Below are 18330 nucleotides of genomic sequence, written 5' to 3'. Positions count from 1 at the left end.
GAGCGGCCGCCGCGGCAGAATGCACGGGGGAGTTCTCGCGGGGGCCTAGAGCCGGCTTAACCCTTTCGGCGCCCCTCCAGGGGCTCACTGGGCACAGGCGGGGTCGGGGAGGGGGAGGAGGGGGAGGAGGAGCTGCGATCAGTGCCGGGTGAAGCCTGCAGGCTTCCCCAGTCTCCCCCCCCCCCCCCCCGCACCCTCCCCGCTCCATTCTCCTCCTCTCTCACACACACACACACACCCCCCCCCGTTGCCGCAGCTCCTCACCTTCACCACCACCTCCCCCTCACCCCCCCCTCCTCCTCCGCCTTCCCGGCAACAGTTTACCTGTTGGTCACGGGCTACAGGGAAGGGGCCAGTGGCCGTGGCCGTGACCGTGGCAGCGGCCCCCCGGCTGCCGCAACCACCATTGCAGCACCCCCGCTGGACCCCGGGCGCTCGCTCAATGCGTGCGAGACGCCGGAAACTTTGCCCATCGCCTAGAAGCTGCAGGCGGGGTGGCAGCGGGCAGTGCCCCCCCGCTGCCGGCGGCTCCCTCCCCCCCACGGCCCCGTGGCGAGCCAAAGCGGCCGGCTTGCGCCCCAAAAGCAGCTCGGGCTTACTGAGCATGCCCAGCTCCCCGGCTGCTAGAGCCGCCGAGGAGTTTCTCAGCGCGGGGAGCTCACTTTGGACTCCATTTCTCCGGGTTTTCGCGGCAGCAGAAGAAGGGGGAGAGGGAGACCCGCAGAGCCTTAGGTCCAGCCCAGGCATTGAACCTGAACGTAGAGAGGGAGGCGCGCAGAGAAGACGAGGTCACCACCAGCACCCATCTCATGGCTGCTGTCCCTCCACTTTCCCCTTTGCCAATAGGAGACTGACTGGGTTTTAGTTCCTAGTTTATGCTGTCTCACCTAGGCTAGCCACCGTTCCCCTTGGATATCACCTCAGAAAGGTGTTGGGGGAGGGGGTAGTGGTATGTGAAATGGTCCTGCAGTCCCCACCTGGCTGCCTAGAGAGGAATGCAGAGGAGAGCCTGAAGCAGATTTGGGGTCTGCATCCTGTTCAGAGATGGTCCTAGACTCCTCCTAAGGGATAGATTTCAACACTAGTATTGCATGTTTCTGAAAAAAGAAAGGTCCAACCACAAGGGTCATAGAACTAGGGTTCAAATCTCAGCTTGACTACCTGTGACCTTGAGCAAGTTATTCAGTCTCTCTGCCTCAGTTTCCTGATCTGTAAAATGAGAGCTGAACTCGAGAGCCTCTAGGATCCCTTCTGGCTTTAAATCCACATTTCTATGAAGTGACTAATGACTCCCTAATTTCAAGGGTAAGAAGAGGGTGTCTGAGGGAGCAAAGGAAATAGGAGTATGACAACATAGAAACTCCACTCTCCCTCTATCCTCCTCTTGCCCATCCATTACAGGCATCAATGCAGACCACTTCATGGCTTAAAACCTCATTTTCAGTAAAGATCACTCAGGAAGGATTCAGAGTTGGAAGGGGGTCTTAGGCATTCTTCAGCCCAGTAACCTCATGTTAGAGATGAAGAAACTGACAAGGCCATGCTCATTTTTCCACCATAAGTGCTCTGGGACGTGTTCCTTTATACCATTTCTGCACAAGTCATCACTGGTCATAAGCTTGCTTAGGGCCACCACCCAGTTTTTCCATTTGTCTTTGGGTCCCTTGCCATTTGAATGTTTTTCAGATAAATCAGCCAGTATTAAGCTCCTATAATGTTCCAGGTACAGTGCTTAACCCCAGGGATTTTTAAAAAGTATCAACAATCCCTCTTCTCAAGAAGCTTCCATTCTAGTATATACAGAAATCAGTATAAAGTACATACCAATTAGATAGAAAGTAACTGAGTGAAAGGCATTATTAGCAGTTGTGGGTAGGGGATCTCCTATAGATAAAAAAAAAAGGACACTCTGTAGTGTGTGTATTTATACACACAGAGTTATCCTTTTCACATAAAGAGGGTTAGGGGTGGGAATGGCCCACCATCTGGAGAATCTGGTAAAAAAATTTTCACCTTCCCTTTGTACCAGAGAAGAAATCTGAATTATTATATATTAAAAGATAAAATATGTTTTTATCATACAATACTATGCATATATTTTATGCATTTCTGAGTTTCTAAACTTTTTCTGTATCTACTGCTGGCCTTCTTGCATTGTCCTTGCACAAATGTCTCCACAAAACTCTCCCAAAATTCCCATTTAATTTCTTATGCTGACCCCTCGATATCAAAACTGAGGGAAGTGGAAAGTATAACTCTGTGTGTGTATACACATATACACAATATGTATATACATACATAGGCTTATGCAAAACATATACAAAATCCAAATCCAAGAAAACCTTGAAAGAGGGGAAAGTGCTAACAGCTATAGAGACGAGGAAAGGTATCTCAATACTAGAAGGACCAGGAGGGTCAATTGATGCAAAATTTTTATTAAAATTTTTATTCTCTCTTTATTTTCTCAGTATTGTGGGAGGAAGGGGACAGGAGATACACGATGTCAATTGACCCAGTTTGGTCCTTCAGTCTGATTTGTCTGCTGAAGGAAACCAGAGGCTTGGAGAGGCAGAGGTACAGAAGAGGTACAGGGGGCTGGTCCATACAAAAGCCAGAGTTGGGGGGCTGTGTGAGAGAGAGAGCAGAAATGCAGCTTGGCTTGAGCCTAGAGTAGAGAGGAATAATGTGTCACAATTCTAAAGCGTGATCAAGCCAAGGGAAGAGCTTCAATTGCCTGAAAGCAGTTTACCTTCGAGGTAATAGAGAGCCACTAGAATTCACTGAGATTGTGGCATTCCTTAATTGTCTCTCTGGTGTTGAAAAAGATTGACTTTTGGGACAGAATACAGTACGGAGTCATTGAAATCATGATGTAATTTGCTCAATTCAAGCAAGACCGATCTCTTTCTATTCAACTCTGGCCATGGTCTATTGCTTAGCTGCAGGATAGAAGGTGACACAGTGGGGAAAGTCCAGACTCTGCAGTGAGAGGCTGTTGTTCAGTCACGTCTGACCCCATTTTCTTGACAAAGATACCTAATTTGCCATTTCCTTCTCCAGCTCATTTTATAGATGAGGAAACTGAGGCAAGCAGGGCTAAGTGATTTGCCCAAGGTCACCCAGCTAGGAAGTGTCTGAGGTCAGATTTGAACTCAGGTCTTCTTGACTCCAGGCTCAGCACGCTATCCACTACACCACCTAGCTGCCCAGTCAGGGGACTTAACCCTTCTGTGAAAGACAATTGACACCCCTGGACCTTTTCCTCATCTGTAAAATAAGGGGGTTGACTACATAGTTTTTTAAATCCTTTCCAGCTATAGCTCTATCATATGTTTCATTGTACTTATATACATCCAGCTACAACAGCTCCCCACTCTCCTGATTGGTACATGTCTCATGGGGCTCATTATATATCAATCCCTCCTCTGACCATATTTTACTTTACTCCTTGACCATCTTTGGTACAGTAACCTTGTTATTGCCCAAAGTTTCCACCTCTTGTCCCCCTCCTCCTTTCCACTTCTGGAACCATGCTAAAAATCAATACTGCAACTGGTCTTGAAAAGGGTCTATCAGAGTATTCTCCTATTCTCCCACCCATTAACTTTACCCTCTCCTATAATGAGAAGGCAAGCTCCTCTAGGAAGGAAGGACTATCTTCACTTTTCTACTTGTACCCCCCCATCCCAGTGTTTAGCATTTAGTAAGTATTTACTAAATGCTTTTTCATTCATTCATTTTGAGTGACTGTGAACCTCAGTGAGAAAGCTTCAAGATTAATCCTTTAAGGCTCCAAGATATTTATTTCATCAATTTGGACACTCTCTCTACTGATACAGATTACAACCATTAGTATGAAATAGTGAATTCTTGTGTTGTAGAAAAATTCCTCACCCTAACTAATTTGATGCCCCTCCAAACTTAGCCAGTCTACTGTTATATCCATGAAGTTGAAAGAATTCAGAGGAAGATCTTAGTGGGTGGTCAGAAAACTTTTCAGCTCTGTTTAATTTCATGAGTAAAACTGCTAGATGGCAGAGCAAATAGATTGTCTGACTTGGAGGCAAGAAGTCCTGAGTTTGAATCTTGCCTCAGACATTCACTAACTATATGACCCTGGGCAAATCACTGAAACTTTCTCAATTTCAATCAACCAATCAATCAACATTTATTAAGTGCCTACTATGTGCCAGATACCGGGTTAAGTGCTGGGGATATAAAAAGAGGCAAAAAGAAATAGTGCCTGACCTCAAGGAGCTAACAATTTAATGGGGGAGACAACATGGGAACAAATACATACAAAGCAAGCTATATATAGGATAAATAGGAAATAATTAACAAAGGGAAGGCACCAGAATTACAAGGGGTTAGGGAAAGCTTCTTGTAGAAGGTGGGATTTTAGTTGGGACTTAAAGAAAGCCAGGAAAGTTAGCCATCAAGGTGCATTCTGGGTCTGCGGGAGCAACCAGAGAAAATATCTGGAACAGAGAGGTGGAGTGTTTGTTTGTGGAACAGCAAGGGGGTCAATGTTACTGGATCTAAGAATAATGGGGAGACAGAGGTATAAGGGATAAGAAAACTAGAAAGGTAGGAAGGGGCTAGATTATGAAAGGCTTCAAATATAAATGGGGCATTTTGTAATTGATCCTGGAGGCAATAGGGAGCCACCAGAGTTTATTGACTAGGAGGGATGATGTGGTCAGACAAAATGGAGGATGGAATGGAGTGGGGAAAGCCAGGAGGCAGGTAGACCCACCGGCTGACTATTGCAGTAATCCAGGTGTGAGTGTGAGAGGAGAGAAGGGATTGGCCCCTCTGACAAGAGGTTGCAAAGGTGAAATCCACAGACCTTGAAGAAAGAATGGACATAGGGTGCCCAATAAGAGTCAGGATGATTCCTAGGTTTCATGCCTCAGGTATTCTAAGAATGTTATTGCCCTCTACAGTAATAGAGAAAGTAGCAAGTGGGGATGGGGAGGACTTAGAAAGAAAGATAATGAGTTCAGTTTTGAATGTAATGGATTTAAGATGTCTTGAACATCTGAAAGGCAGATGGAGATGCAAGACTGGGGGTTAGCAGACAGGCTGGGGCAAGATAGGTAGACTTGAGAATCATCAGTATAGAAATGGTGATTAAATCCATGGGAGCTGATGAGATCACCAAGTTAAGTAGGATGGAGGAAGAAGAGAAGAAGGCCCAGGATAGAGGTTCGAGGGACACCTATGGAAGAGGATCTAGCAATGAAGAGGTAGAAAGAGAAATTGGGAATAAACGTCTCAAAACCTTAGAGAGACTCGTAAAAATGGATGAGAATAGCACCTACCTCACAGAGGTACTTCACTGACATACTTAATGGTTGTGTGACCCTGGGCAAGTCACTTAAGCCTGTTTGCCTCAATTTCTTCATCACAAAATGAGCTGGAGAAAGAAATGACAAACCACTCCAGTGTCTTTGCTAAGAAAACTCCAAATGGGGTCAGGAAAAGTCAGATGTAACTGAAGTGATTCAACAATAACACAGAGGTTCAATGAAGATCAAATGAGATAATATATGTAAAGTCCTTTGAAAACCTCAAAGCACTGTACGAGTGCTAGCTATTTATTACCATTATTAGTCTCCCTCATTTTCCTTCTCTCCCTTCAAAGCACTCATACTTTTATTGTGCCATTAGAATTTTTCCTGATGTGTAATCTGGACAGGAACCACAAGGATAATATAAAGCTTCTTTAAAGTTTGCCACTAAGTTTCTTTGATAAATGTTTCATTTCTCAAATATACAGAGAAAGGAGTCAAATGTATAAAAATAAGAGCCATTTCTAAATTGACAAATGATCAAAGGATATGAACAGGTAGTTTTCAAACGAAGTCATCGAAGCTATCTGTAGTCATATGAAAAAATGCTCTAAATCACTATCGATTAGAGAAAGGCAAATAAAAAGAACTCTGAGGTACCACTCCACACTTATCAGATTGGCTAATACGACAGAAAACAAAATGACAAAGGTTGGAGGGGATATGGGACAATGGAGACACATGGATTGAACCATTTGAAAGCAATTTGGAATTATGCCCACATACCCTTTGGCCCTGCAATACTGCTACTAGGTCTGTATCCCAAAGGGATTTAAAAAAAAGGAAAAGGACCTATATGTACACAAATATGTATACCACCTCTTTTAGTGGTGGCAAAGAATTAGAAATTGAAGGGATGCCCATCAATTGAGGAATGGCTAAACAAGTTATGGAATATGATTGTGATGGAAGATTTGTGCTATTAAAAAAATAATAAACATGACGCTCTCAGAAAAACCTGGAAACACTTATGTGAACTTATACAAAGTGAAATGAAAAGAACCAGGAGAACATACACAGTAACAACAACATTGTACAATGTTCAGTTGTGAATGACATAGCTATTCTCTGTAATACAATAATCCAAGACAATTCTGAAGCACTCATGATGAAAAATGCTTATCCATCTCCAGAGAAAGAACTGATAAAGACTGGATATAAATCAAAGCATACTTTTTTTTTTTGGTCTGTGTTTTCTTTACAACATAACTAATACAGAAATATGTTTTCCATGACTGCACATGTACAAACTATATCTAATTGCTTGCTTTACAATGAAGAGGGAGAGCAGGAAGGAAGGGAGAGAATTTGGAACTCAAAATTTTAAAAAATGAATGTTAAAAATTGTTTTACATGTAATTGGGGAAAAATACAATACTAAATAAATATGTTTTAAAATAATAAAGTTTGCCACCCTGGACTGAGTTTCTAGTCTTCTCTATAACTCAGAACCATGTGGTAAGAGAAGATGGGAATGCAATTGATTAGCAGAAAGGTAGAAGTTGTCCATGCTACAACCACCACAAATATTCATTAAGCATCCCTTGTGTGTCCCTCACTAGGAACTAGGTAAGACGTATGATTTAGATAATATCCAATCCCTACCCTCAGGGAGCTAACAGTCAGATGGGGGATTCTAATGAAAAAGCTCCTTCAGAGAAGGATCTTGGCAGCTTCATAGTTGCTATCTCCAAATGACAGCCTTGACGGTGTTGAATTGAAGGGAAAAGAACCATCAAAATATACCATAAATGTGAAACCAGGCCTTCCCACTGTACCAACCTGCTTCCTCCTTACTACATGGTTCAAGGATGAATATGTATCCTGAGTTGAATTCAATGTCCAAAGACTATAGAATGGTTGAATAAGTGATGGTCTTTTCAAAGAAAGAAAAAAAGAATGTACTATGGCCAAGTCTGTACTTTGTCCAGAATTCTGATGTGTGGATAGCAATAGTTCATTTCCAAAATATAGTCTTAGAACTTAAACCTTGACTGACATCAGTTCCCTCAGCCTCCTCTCCCCTCTATTGGGATGATTAAAGGGCAAAGTACCAAACTCTTTCCAATGCCTTCCTTTATAGAGTGTAGAAACTGGACTGTTGGATTCATTCCACTCTGCATCTGTTACCCTAACTGTTTTCAACATCATCCCCTTCTTTCTTCCCTCCTTTTATGGGTTATCTTCCTGAATTAGCTTATAAACTTGTTAAAGATAAGGACTAACTTTATATTATTTGGGTCCCCAGTGCTTAACGTAGTGACTGGCACATAGTAGGCACTTAACATGTTTATTTGATTGGATACTATAGCATATTGTCTTCAGAGCTTACAGGTACTTATCAGGCATTTCAATCAATCAATCAATGCACAAAGAGAGTTCCCTGAACTCAAGTTTACACTTGCATGAATCCAATAAAGATGCTGACCTTCTCCCTCCTACAGCTGTTTTCAAAGCTTCTGAGTGGCCCACTGTACCCTTCTCATTCCCTGGACAAAAGTTTCCATTCTCTTTAATCACTGATCATGTTTAATCTCATGAGATGGAGCAAGCATGAGGTTATAGAATTGTCAGAGCAAGATATCGTGTGGTACCTTTGCAAACTCTCATAAGAAGGTTTTGTTCCATGAGCCTGACATTTACAACCTTCTCCTCCCTGGCCCCAACCCACCTTTCAGTCCATCTCCAACTATTTGCCAACAACCCTACACTCCAGCCAGGTCTACTGTTATATTATTCACTGAACATTCCCAGTGTTTTTTGAATAGCCTCATGTTATTGAAAGAGCACTGGATTTCTATTAAAGCCTAGCATCCCAGACCTAGGTACAAAATTCTAGCCCAGCCCCATACTACATGTGTGATCTTGAGTAAGTCACTTTCTATATCTTGGCCTCACTTTCCTCATATGTACAAGGCAAGGATTGGATGAAATAATTTTGTGGCCTCTTTTCAATTCTAAACCCTAAGAGCCTATGTTCATGCCTATCTCCATACCTTTGTTTAGGTTGCCCCAAACCTCTGTATCTAAATCCTAATCTCACATTTGGACACCGTCCTCTCTGGAGTCCTCTTTCTTCACCCACCATCTTGCTTCTCTCTTTTCAGATCCCCTAAACGTGTTGTTTTCCCTCATTAAAAGTTGAGTTCCTTGAGGGTAAGGTCCCTGTAAAACCCAGTTGCAATGACTAGCTCATTTTAAGTCTTGGGGGCCGTATACTGACCTCTAAGGTCCACTTGGTTCCTTTCTCCTTTTTATTTTAATATTTTTATTATTTCTTATTTTAAATGAAAAGTTCTGAGTTCAATCATAACAGTTCCACTTCCCTAATTAAGAAAATTCCTAACTTCTAGGCATTCTTAACCTCTTTATGATCGAGGCAAAATTAAATTTACTAGAAACCTCCAGAAAATGAAGCAAATTACATTATGGTTAGACAGACCTTGGGTGGATAAGTTGGTGAACGAGCTGACCTCTTTCGTGTCTTCTCTCAGCCTGGGTCCTCTTGCAATGGCTCCAGAGCCAACCACTCTTAGGTATCTCCCTTCTCAGTAGCAGTGCAGTCCTGTCTGTAGTCTAGTCTTGCTCCTAGAATCCAAAACTTAGTATCTCCTTCTCCCCTTGGATCTGAGATAGCTTCTGTCTTTTATACAAATTACTCAGGGTGTGTCTTTCAAACAATGACTTTGATTGATTCAAGGAGGAGTTTGGGCCTGTAAATACTCAGTTGGATGGTTTGATTCAATCAAAAAGTGCTCTTATCTGATCAGGGTACCTGGAGTCAAATGGGGTTGGTTTTACTCCACCCTTACATTTCCTTTACTCATATTTGTCTCCCCAGGACTTAATCACAGAACCTGGCACTTATAAGAGACTTCAGAATGGAAAGGATGAACTTGGTAGATAGGGGGTTCAATAATTAGTCGTGGGGCTTGAATTGGGAAGATTTTAGTTCAAATTTGGTCTCAGACACTGTGTGGCCTTGACTTCTCTTAACTTCTCTTTGTCTCAGTTTCCTCAACTATAAAAATGTGGATAATAATAACACCCACCTCCTAACCTACTTTCTAACTTACCACCTACCTGAACTACGTTACTGTAAAAATGAAATGAGTTAATATTTGTAAAGTGCTTAGCCTAGTGCCTGGTGCTATATAAATACTAGTTATTATTATTTTTATATTATATTATATTATATATGTCTGTATATGTGTGCATGTGAATATATGTATACATGCATGTGTGTATATAAAATACCTATACATGTACATATATATACATTTTTACATATTTATATATACATAAACATATATTTGCATACACACAGAGCAGGAAGATTAGCTATTACCTAATCCTTTCCTTTCCTTATGAAGTTTTCCTCCCTATTTCAGTTCACAGTAATTTGTCCCTTCTCTTTACTCCAGCACTTAGGATTAGCATCATTTATTTTAACCCTTAACTCTCAACTTTGTTATTTCATATGACACAGAATCTCCGAGATGGAAAGGACCTCAGAGGACCTCAAGTTCAATGTATAGCCAACCAGGATTCCCTTCCACAATGTTCCTAACAAATAAGCATCCAACCTCAAATGGCAGACTTCCAGAAGAAATGTCTTGTTTCTCCAGTTGAAGAATACTGTCACTGTAATATATTTCCACTTCTTTCAAATAGCACTTTGTACAGTGAAGGTGCTTACTCTATATTTGTTTAATAGATGAATAGGCATTGTTTCTTATTGATCCCTCTAAACCCTTCTGAATCTCAGGCTCTACTTGATCACTCGCTGCTGGACTGAAAAATGTCTCTACCTCAATCAATTAGTTCTATCTCCATTGTGAAAGATGAAGACCAAGGAAGCTTGGTCTAGCCCATGGTGAGTATTAGACATCAGAACATGAAGTATGAATTTGACCTGGTTACTATTGCTGACATAACATCAGGAAGGTCAAACATAGCTTTAGGTCTGAGCCTAATTCTAGAGTGGATTTCAGAATTTGCTCCCAGTGTTTGTGTTTTCCACTAAAGCCCACTTTTGATGCTCCATTTTGGCATCTCTGTAATGACTCTGACTTCTCAAGGGCTACGGCAGCAGTTCTCACCCTCTGGCCTCTCTGACTAAGTTGGAAAGACTTTAAGAACAGGCCCAGGGATAGTCCTGTCATCTGAGCTTCAACCTGGTTAAGGTGAAAGAGGCTCAGCACAACACTGACTTCAGGAAGATGACTTTTTTTAAAGTTACAATTTTAAAAGATCATCTATTAAGTCAAAAAGAAGTTATGGCTGGCATAGTGGAAGAAGTGTGATGTATGTTTTCTTGAGGGGAAAAACTTTATCAATTTAAATTATTTGAAGCCCCAGCACAGTACACCTCCTGGCACATAGAAGGTGCTTAATAAATGCTTATTGGTAGGTTACTTGTCCAAGAAGTGATCGTGCTGGCAAAGTTCCAAGTCCTTAGAAATGAAAGGATCCTAAATTTGAACTTGAAGGAGTCCTTGGATATTATCTATCCCAGTGCATTCGAATAAAGCATTGGGCTTGGAGTCAGGAAGACTCATCTTAGTAAGTTCAAAACGAGCCTCAGATATTTACTAGGTGTGTGACCCTGAGTAAGTCACTTTACCCTGTTTGCCTCAGTTTTCTCATCTACAAAAGGAGTTGGAGAAGGAACTGGGAAACCGCCCCAATATGTTTGCCAAGAAAACCCCAAATGGGGTCACGGAGAGCTGGATACAAATGAGCAACAACCCCAAGGCACTAATTTTACATAGAACAGAGAGGAAAGGGTTTTTTTAGCCACTCTTCTTCACTCTCCCATTCCTACTGACTCATTGTGTAGAGGAGTTTCCCAGTATAAATGTTCTTTCTTTACTCTCAGAAGTTGTGACAAAAGGATCCAAAATTCTGTCAATTTTTAAGCTCTGGGCCTCGAGCCTAGGACAACAAAACTCAGTATTGAACCATTCTGTCTCTCTCTGTCTCTCTTGTCCTTTTTCTCCTCTTTTTCCTTGGATGCTCACAATCAACTGCTTTTTTCAAACTGTATTCCCAGTAAATATGCCCAGGTTAGCTAAGAAAGGTGGTCAAATGCATTTATAAAGACAAAGTAAATATTCAAGACCAAAATAAAAAAGGATAAAAAGATATTCCCTGTGTCCAGAGGGAAAAGGCTTATTCCAGAAAGAAGTCCAAGGGAAAAAAGGAAGTATAGATCTTGGGATCTATACTACAGGAGGATTCCAATGACATAGGGCTTCTGCAGCAATACTCCTCAAGTCCAGTTGGCCCATACAGTTCCAGTGGTGGCCTTAACCCTGCTCCCACGGCTATCTCTGACTGTATTTCCACTCTCCCATCTCTGAGGCCTCTCTGCATGATAACATCTGCCTAGGAACTGGGCTCCTCCTCAAGACAGCTCCTGCCTGAACTCTCCAGACCAGTTTCTCCTCACACTGTCCACTGGCTATTGAATATAATGACAGGACTGGATGATGAGGTCCCGATCCTTGGAGGCTGCTGCCAGCTCATGTGTCAGGGATTTGATAAGCCTACTTCTGGAAGTGTGTGACAATGTGTAATGGAGGGACTCTGCTCCCAAGAGCACATAAAAGTTTTCAGTGATTTTCTGTCCACTAAAAAGTCTTTTAGTGCCTGATGAACTGGAACTGAATATGTGCCCCAAAGGCATTTCTTTTTCTTCATACTGGCCATTAAATGTGAACAATTTCTGAGCTCCAGAGGATATGTGTATGTGGGTGTGTATATGTGTGTGTATGTGTGTATGCATGTGTATACATGTGTGTGTTGTGTGTATAGGTGGGTGGGTAGGTGCTCTTCCACTCACTGGGCCAGCCAGTAAGCATATGGCTACCTAGGCAAGCCTGTTTCTGGGATGGGATCTCCTCCTATTTATGTCTTCTTTCCTTTGGCACAGGGCCTTATGAGAGCTTTGAAAAGTTGGAAGCATCGCCAGAGGTCCAAAAGCTGAGCCCAGGAAGGAGCAGTTGGCTTGACTCAGCCTGGCACCGGGTCAATGTGACATCTGAAATATCACATCCTAAAAACAAGGAAAACCAGTCTTTCATAGGCTAGGCTGAACCTGGGACTGCACCTAGGACTGAGGGAGAATGTTTGTAGCTACCATTCTAAGCTTGAACCCATCCTTCCCAGGGATGGAGCTATGAAGCAAAGAAGGGGATTCAGGGGACTATTTCATGCATCAGATTCTGCTTTATCTTTTCAACAAACATCACTTTGCCAAAGCTAATTTAATGTTGATTGTTTGTCAGTGAGATTGAGAAGATATCAACAATAGGTAAATGATAAAGGGAAATAGTCACCGTCAAGTGATACGGTAGAAAGCATACTGAAGTAGAGGCTCCAATTGATAGTATTAGAAGGACTTCACTGTTCCTCAAGGGGAGCCTCTGGGACCTTGAGGGGAGCTCTAGCAAACCACACCCAGGGAAATCAACTGTCTAGTGTACATATAGACTTCGGAGAGTGAATCCAGCACCTCACTCAGAGGGCAGGGGTAATAATTTTTAATAATTGCAGAATATATACATATATCTGTATGTACACATATATGTACATATATAAATATGTGTATATATGTGTGTGTACATTTATCTACATCTTACTATATGCTAGTACTGTGCTAAACACTTTATAATTAGTATCTCATTTTATCATCATAACAACCCTGGGAGGTAAATGCTATTATTACTCCTATTTTACAGATGAGAAAACTGAGGCAAACAGAAATTAAGTGACTTATTCAGGGTCACACAGCTAGTAAATGTCCAAGGCTAGACTTGAATTCACTTTTGTCCTAACTCTAGACCCAGCGCTCTATCCACTGTATCACCTAGCTGCCTTATTTTTCATCCAACAGTGTAGCTTTCTTTCTAATTTTATTCAAAGAATTTCTAACTCATTTCTAATTCTAAAAATTTCTAATTTATTCGAAGAACTTTTTCTGCTCTTCATAAAGAAGTGATCTGGCATAATCATTTCTTCCCCCCAGTTCATTTAACATCTCTTAACTGGCTCCTTTTCTGTGATTAGGTCCTGGGCTTTCTAAGACTAATTCCTTCATACACACAAGAAGACTAAGGCCCAGTGAGGGGAACTGACTTGGTCTAGGGTCAAACAGGTAGCAAGTAGCAGCACTGAGTCCAAATCTAGCACTTTCCTCACTAATATTGTGGCATCTTATCCCATTTCCACTGTGCCAAGCTTGAGCCCAGATGGATAGACACTGGCTGGTTATTATTATCAGTGCTGGTCCATTGACGTTAAAGAGAGAAAGTACACTTCCAAAGACTGTGCTCAGTTCAGTGTACTCCTACTAAAGTGCAAATGAATTCTCCACATAGGGACTGTAGGTGAAGTAATTAACGTTACAGGGCATCCCTGTGGAATTAATGCTTATCAAGTCTATATATTATTGTCTTGTTGACAGACTATGTGTGTGTTGGTGGAATTTAGGGGTAAATTTCCTCTCCGTTTTACATAAATCCCACTTTGCTTAAATGTTTGTTTTAGTCCTGCTCTTAAATTCATTAGCAAAAATGTCCCCTTTTTCTGTTGCCTGGTAGAGAAATATGATAATGAAAATGAAGTAGGGCCAGGGCAGAAGAAGAAGGCATGACTGATTAATTACAGGACAGTATGGATTGGCCATATTCTTAATGCTGTCTTTCACATGACTTCTGGGGATGTGAAGAGCACAGATATTAGGACTCCAAAGGGTAATTCAAACACTAATGGAACGAGTGAAAGTTGGGCAGGTTCCCCAACTAAAAGATCAGAATGTCAAAAAAAAAAAAAAAGATAGGGGAGTGAGATGAAGGGTTAGTAATAAAGAAGTCTTAGGAAGATAAGCAAAGTCCTTTTTGTTCCTTGTCCAAAAATAAATAAAAAACCAAAAAATAACAATTTCCTGAACAAGGAGAGGCAAGGGAGTCAAGGACATGAAAAGTCAAGCCTGGGAAATCTATATCAAAGAATGAGATAAAGAAGAATTGGAAAAAGCAAAAGCAAGTGATAAAGCTAAGGATAGAAATTCATTTTCATTTTTCAAAATGGTGCATCCTGCATAAAAAAACCCTTCTTTCCCAATAACTGGATTGAGCAAAGATAGGATGATCGAGTGTTTGGCAAGTGTACAAAATTTAAAAATTTGCTGCCAACTCCTTGTTTTCCATGGTAATCAGGGAGCAAGAGAGCCAAGATAAACTCCAGGAACATTTAAAAAAAATGTATAATGTCCTAATGGTCCTGATTTTCTTAACACTGCACCTTTTTTACCAGGACAGCAGGTAGCAACCCCACCCCTCCAATCAGATCTGAGTTTTGCCAAGTTATCTTTCCTTTGCACAACCTCTGGCAATTCTGTTGATAAGTAAAAAGATTAAAGGGTAGGCAGAAAGGATAAGAAAGGAGAGAAGCAAAAGTCCTGGATAATCTCCAAACAAGAAAAGCAGATTGTGAATAATTCAATTAATCAATCAATAAGTATTTAGTAGGTGCTTAACAGGTGCCTGGCTCTGTGCTTTCTTGGAACACAAAGATATAAAGAAAAAATTCCTGTCCTTGAGGAGTGATAGGAGGGTGTAGGAGGATCATATCTATATACAACTCATTCTAAAGTAGCTACTGAAAGTATTGTTCAATTGTTTCAGTTGTTTCCGACTCTCTGGGACTCCATTTGGAATTTTCTTTGCTAAGATACTGGACTGGTTTGCTGTTTTCTTTCTCTAGCTCATTTTATAGATGAGGAAATAGAGGTAAACAAGCTTGAGATATTTTCCCAGGGTCACACAACTGGAGATTTGAACTCACAAAGCAGAGTCGTCTTAATTCCAAGTCCAGTGCTCTACCCATTATGCCACCCAGCTTCCTCTTTTTACAGAAACTAAATGTTCTTAGTAAGGAGACACTAGTAATTAGGAGGAATAGGAAAGGGCTCATGTAGGAACTAGCACTTAAACTGAATTTTGATGGGAGTGAGTTCAAAGAAGTAGAATGAGACCTAGAATTAATGATGTGTATTCATGGGCTCATAGGGTCATCGATCCACAGGTGAGACAGACCTCAGACATTATTTAGTCCATGCCCCTTATTTCACTTATGAGGAGATGAGACCACAGAGGACCTTACTTGCCCAAGATCATACTGGGAGGAAGCAGAAAAGGTGAGATTCAAACTCAAAGTCCTCTAATTTCAGATCCATACTTCCAGATCATTTTCTCTTGGCTTCAATAGCTTCTTTTTACCTATCTAGAAGGAAGATTTGTCCTATACTCCTGGGATGGTAGAAAGAGAGCTGAATGTATAGTAAGGAGATTTAACATTAAAATCTAGATTCAACATTTATTGCTAAATCACCAAGGACTATGGTCACCTAACCTCACTGAGTCTCAGTTTCCTTATCTGCAAAATAAGGGCACTGGACTCTTAGATGACTTATAGTGTCTTCCCTAGTTCTAAATCTTGTGATCCTATAATTCTTCCCTTATATTGTCTCCCAAATCTTTATATTCCTATCCAATCTATTCCCTTCACTGGAGTTCACACTTCTTATCTGAAGCTAAGCTTAGGAGGGTCTAACAGTAGCAGGGAATTTAGGGGTGACAACAGCACATAATTGAAGGCACAGGGAGTCTGGTAGCAACTAGTCTGGATCCATGGTTCCTGATAGGGTTCAGACAATATGTATGGTCAGTGGCTGGTTTGGTCCAAGGTTCTTACCTGGATAGAAAAAGATAGAGCCCTCTTTTATAGACCAAGGACAGGACATAGGGCAGGTTTAGAATACAAGACAAGCACAGTGATAGAGTGTCAAGCCTTCCATCACAAGGATGACTAAGAGAAAAGTGAAGGATTTCAAAAATGTGATGATAGATTTAGCTATCACTATTCTGTGACAGAGATGCATCTCCATCCAATCCTATTCTCAAAACTCTGAATAGTTTGTCAGCACAGACTGGCATGAGGAACTTCCTAGGGACACGTACAAGGAAATAAGTGCAAACACAAAACCTGCCAGAAACACTAGACCCTGCCCTCCCCTCACCCCGCCACATTGCTTCAGAACAAGGAGGTCTCACCTGATCTCTTGCCTTCCTTCGGGGTCAGTGACTCCTTCCACAATAGGATAATGGCCCAGCCTACAAGACCAACCAAGCAGAGCAACCCTGGTTCTTCCCACTTTTATGGGCAGTCCCAACACAGGAAAGAGGCAGATGCCTTGATTCAAGGCTATCTGCAACTTATTCTAAAGCCCCTCCCCTTTCTGACCTCATTGCACATATCTAGAAGGCAACAGTTTACACTTTTCCTAGAGCAGAGAAATTCTCCCTTCTTGCTCAGTCATGGGCTTATTACCATGGGTGGGCAACAGGCTGGGTGCTCTGGGTTCCCTTTTGCCTGGCACCATCAGCTTTTCTTAACTATGGATTTTCCTCCTTTCTTTCTTTCCTGCCCTCTGCTAATACCCACTCCAGTAACTACCTTTGTTTCTGTGGCCAGTCCTGGGCTTGGAGGTCAGAAAATCTGGGTTTAAATCCCATCAAAAACACTAATTATGTGATCTTAGGCAAGTAACTTAGCCTCTCTCACTGGAAGTCAGCAGAGTAAAATGGTAACCAAAAAATCAGTAAGCAATTTAGAGCAGCATTAAAATGGGTAAAGTGTCCATAATTAAGAAAGGACTTCCACTGTACTCTACACTGGTTGGAGAAAATCTGGAGTCCTGTGTTCAGTTCTAAGCAAAATATTTTAGGATCTAAGCATAGCTCTTTGGGTAAAATGAGATAATATTTGTAAAGTACTTAGCACAATAACTGGCGTACAGAAGATGTTTAATAACCATGTATTGCTCCACCTCTCTTTGCCTCAATTTCTTCATCTGTAAAATGAAAGTGTTGGACTCAGTGGCCTCTTATGGCTCTTTCCAGCTCAAGAGTTATGATCCTATGATTCTCTCGGGCTCCTATCAATAAGGGTGGAGAACAAATCCAAAGGTGATATAGTGGATAAAGCACTGGGCATAGAATCAGGTAGAGTCATCTTCCTGAGTGCAAATCTGGCTTCAGAAACTTAGTAGCTGTGTGATCCTGGGCAAGTCACTTACCCCTATTTGCCTCAGTTTCCTCATCTGTAAAATGAGCTGGAGACAGAAATAGCAAACCACTCCAGTAACTTTGCCATGAAAACCCCAAATGGGGTCATGAAGAATTGTACACAAATGAAACAACTCGACAACATAGACCCAAAGTATTTTGTTAGGTAGGAGTTTATCCTCATCTCCCTAAACAAGGTCTCCCAAGCAATCATCCTTTGGGGCAAGAAAAATGACTATCAGCCTAATGCTTAGGCCTACTCCTTTAGGTTATTTTGATTTTAAACTTCTACTAAGATGGAAGAGTTTTGTAGGAACCAAAGACATACCCTTAGAGCTAGAACAATTTTGATGCCAGACTCTTATATAGAGTCTTAAGGTTGGCAAATTGTAGTGCAAATGTTATCTCATTGATCCTCACAAGAACTCAGTGAGGTGGGTGGTATTATTATCCCCATTTTACAGATGAGGAAACAAGGACTGAGAGAGGTGATTTACTCAGGGTCATATAGCTAGTAAGTGTCTGAAGTGGGATTTGAACTGTGGTCTCCCTGACTCCAAGCCCACCACTCTAACCCACTGTACCCCCTAGCATAAAATCATACAACATGACCAAGGCACACAGCACAAGAGTCACCTTTAAATCAGCTTTTGTGGGTGAAGGGTTGAGACACAAGCCTCCACTGGAAGAAAGACTCCAGATACATACCTTAAGGCCATTATTGGAGATGCCACCACCAGGGCTTGAACTAGGATGGTAGTCATATGAAAGCAGAGAAAAGAACATCACTTACCCCTGTTGCCTGTGGAAGATGGGTAGAGATACATGGATAGGCTTAAGTG

The 18330-nt window shown here is 41.6% G+C and overlaps 1 protein-coding gene across 15 annotated transcripts in view; it reads right to left on the bottom strand.

Moving 5' to 3' along the window:
• Window positions 1-18330, bottom strand: part of MED12L (mediator complex subunit 12L) — a 603739-nt gene that overhangs the window by 399850 nt on the left and 185559 nt on the right. For 4 of the 15 annotated variants that reach the window (XM_072618317.1, XM_072618322.1, XM_072618319.1 and 1 more), the window contains exon 1: window positions 16475-16618. The exons of 2 other annotated variants lie outside the window; for them this stretch is intronic. The gene's annotated coding sequence lies outside the window, so the exon portion shown is untranslated. Of the gene's footprint in view, window positions 1-324; window positions 411-16474; window positions 16623-18330 lie in introns of those variants that run through there. 9 more of the 15 variants (XM_072618323.1, XM_072618324.1, XM_072618309.1 and 6 more) reach the window with 6 other exon arrangements.

This window comes from Notamacropus eugenii, chromosome 6 (assembly GCF_028372415.1).
Source record: "Notamacropus eugenii isolate mMacEug1 chromosome 6, mMacEug1.pri_v2, whole genome shotgun sequence".
In the NCBI taxonomy this organism is placed as follows: Eukaryota; Metazoa; Chordata; class Mammalia; order Diprotodontia; family Macropodidae; genus Notamacropus; species Notamacropus eugenii.
Note: the sequence above shows the minus strand (reverse complement) of the source record. Positions and strands in the feature narration are given on the sequence as shown.